Consider the following 3,333-nt stretch of genomic DNA (forward strand, 5'->3'; position numbering starts at 1 on the left):
TTTTCTCGTGCGCATATGCTTTTGTTCTTTGTGTGGTTCTTGTTTGTTTCTTTTTCTTTATGCCTGGGTTGCCCCGAAAAGAGGTGCCGCCATTACGTTGTTGTTTGTATATGGGGGGGGCTCTTTTTTGTTCTCTGGTATTCTGTTCCGGTTTGCTACATTTTCTTCGTTGGGTTTTTGTTTTCTTTGCTTGGCTGAACGGGTTTTTGCTGTCTGCTTTTATGTGATTTTTGCTTGCTGTTGTATTTCTTCTTTGTAGGTAAGAGTTTTTATGTCTCGAAAGGTTCTTCAAGCGATGTCGACCAATATTCCAAGTGGTCTTGGTTGGGTAGACCCTCTTCCTCTGAAAGTCCCTTCTGTGGTAGATTCTGAGTATTTAGCTAGGTTCCGTAGGCACTGTAGCATATGTGAAAATAGAGAGTCTGAGAGGGATTATGAACTAGTAGCCCCGGATTCCGAGGAGAGAGTGTGCTTCCCGCCTTTAGATAGTTCCGAGAAGCTCTTTTTCTATGCTTATGATTGTTTTTTCTCTAAGCTAAATGTCCGACTTCCTTTTACCGACCTGGAGTCCGAGGTGTTATGGTCTTGTAACCTTGCCCCTACGCAGCTCCATCCAAATTCTTGGGCGTTTTTAAAGCTGTTTCAACTTTTGTGTCAGTTTTTGGGCGTCGCTCCCTCTATTTCTCTTTTTTCCTACTTGTTTGTGTTGACGAAGCCGGGGTCGGGTGGAGGGAAGGTATCTTGGGTCTCTTTTAGGGCTAACCAGGGAAGGAAGTTTTGTACCCTGTATGATGAGTCCTTCCATGATTTTAAGAACTTTTATTTCAAGGTTCGGGCTACCGGAGACGTCCGACCTTTCTTTCTAGACGAGAGTGGGGAGCCTTCTTTTCCTCTTTGTTGGCAGGAGAATGTAGTGTCTGCTAAGTATACCTTTGAGAGTCTAGATGAGGTGGAGCAGGCTTTTGTGGGTGTGGTAAGCAGTTTATGGGGTCGGGCACCTCACTTGGATACGAAGAAAATGTTGGGAGATCCAAGCCTTCTCCGTTCCGAGTTAGGTAGTTCCCGACCTCTCCGAGATTCATCTTTTTTAGTATTTTGGCTTTGCTTGATTTGGTGGAATTTCTGTTGTGGTAATCCTTTTCTTTTATTTTTGCAGAGATGTCTTCTCAGGCGGATTCTATGAAGTTCCTTCGTCGGACGAAGAAGTCCGTGGCTGCTCAGAATATTGATGCTGAGGCTTCTGCCCGATCTTCTCCGAAGAAGGCTACTGTGGGTGTCACTACTCGGTCGAAGACTATTCCGACTCCCCAGTTCCGAGCTATAAATCAAGATCCTCTGACCTCTGGACCCGGTCACTCTTCCCCGCCTTCGTCCTCGGGTCCTCCTCCCAAGAAACAGAAGACCTCTCAAGAGCTTGCGAGTTTTAATGACAAGGATTTTGATGCTCTTGGTTGGATTGAACAGCATATCCTCCCTCAGACTTTTATTTCTACTGATGATGTGTCTATGGAGCATCATTTTCAGTATATGGCGCGGAGTTGTGTCCGGATGGCTAGTCTTCATGCCGCTATTGCTCGGGAGTTCAAGAAATCCCCCCTTGGTGCGACCAGCTCCCGACTTGAGAAGGCTCAGTCTGAGTTCGAGAGGATTAGTGAACTGAAGGCTGCTAGGATTACTGAGCTGGAGGCGTCTTTGGAGAGGGAGAAAGCTAAGGCTACCGCGGCTGTGGCGGCAGCGAAAGCATCTGAGGAGATGGCGAAGGCGGCGACGGAGAATTATACCCGGGTATACGCCGAGCTTGTGGAGACAAAGGAGAAGTTGCAATCTGCTCGGGATGATTTTTACGAGCTAGAGGGTCATGTGGCCAAGGGTATGGATGCTATGTTTGGAAATTTGAAGGATCAGGTTCGGGTTCTTGCTCCTGACCTGGATCTGAGCTTATTTAGTACGGATAACGTCGTTGTGGAGGGAAAGATTGTTCCTGCTCCTAACGAGGATGAGGTTCCGGTGTCCGACCCCAATGTTCCGGTTCCGACTTCACCTTTGGCCGGGGATGGATTTGGCGTGGAGGCTTTAAACCGGGATGACGGTGCCGTCGATGCAGTCCCGATTTCTATGTTTCAGCCTTCTGTTGATGTGGAGTCCGGAAAGGTCCTTGATCCCCTGTAATCTTTTGTTTTTGGTTCTTTGCCCGGCCTGTGGGCTCTTTTTGTTTTTGGATGGTGTCTGTCAACGCTTTGGGTGCCTTTCTGCTATTAGCTACTTTGTAGTAACTTTTTTAGCTTATTATGCGGTGTTTTTTTTCGACTTTTTGTTCCGCTTTTATGCTTTCTAGTTGTTTTTGGATAACAACTTTTTAGCTAGCGCTTTGAAACTTTTGTTTTACCCTTGTTTGCGCTTTTGACTTTTCGTTCCGCTTTTATGCTTTTTAGTTGTTTTTGGATAACAACTTTTTAGCTAGCGCTTTTGTTTGCGCTTTGACTTTTCGTTCCGCTTTTATGCTTTTTAGTTGTTTTTGGATAACAACTTTTTAGCTAGCGCTTTTGTTTTACCCTTGTTTGCGCTTTGACTTTTCGTTCCGCTTTTATGCTTTTTAGTTGTTTTTGGATAACAACTTTTTAGCTAGCGCTTTCGAAATCTTGTTTTTCGCCGTTTTAAGGCTTCTTTCTTGGATCCGGGCCTTTTCTCGGACCTCGGGCGCTCGAGTACCTCCTTTTGTTGGGTCCGACCTTGTCGTTGGTCGGCCTTTTAAGTTATTTTTGTAATCTCTTTTTATTTGGCTTTTTGAGCCTTTTTAGAGTTGCTTTATAACTTCTCACATTAATTTGAACCTCGTCGCTTTATCTTTGCCGACCTTGTGTGGTCTTTTGGCAAATGATTTTTTGCGTTTTGCCGAGCATAAATTAATGCGCCTTGGCGGGGTACTTTCTAGGGTTTGTTTCATCATGAGGAAGGAGAAAAGAAAATAGAAAAATTTGATTAGTATTAAAAAAGAAAGAATATTTACAGAGTGTTTACCCTTGACTAGGTCGGGTGTCTTATTTAACCGGGTGTCTCATTAAAAAACCCTTGTAGGGAAAAAGAGTACACCTCGGGTTAAATCTTTCTAGCTGTAGTACCGTCTTAGATTACAGGCGTGCCAGGCCCTGGGCAGCTCATTGCCTTCTAGGTCGGATATTTTGTAGTAGCCTGTCCCTAAGACTTCTGTTACCTTGTAGGGTCCCTTCCAATTTGCAGCTAGCTTTCCTTCTCCCGACTTTTGTGTTCCGATGTCATTTCGGATTAGAATCAGGTCGTGAATGGAGAAGCTTCGCTTTATAACTTTCTGATTGT

This window comes from Arachis stenosperma, chromosome 9 (assembly GCF_014773155.1).
Source record: "Arachis stenosperma cultivar V10309 chromosome 9, arast.V10309.gnm1.PFL2, whole genome shotgun sequence".
NCBI classification, from domain to species: domain Eukaryota; kingdom Viridiplantae; phylum Streptophyta; class Magnoliopsida; order Fabales; family Fabaceae; genus Arachis; species Arachis stenosperma.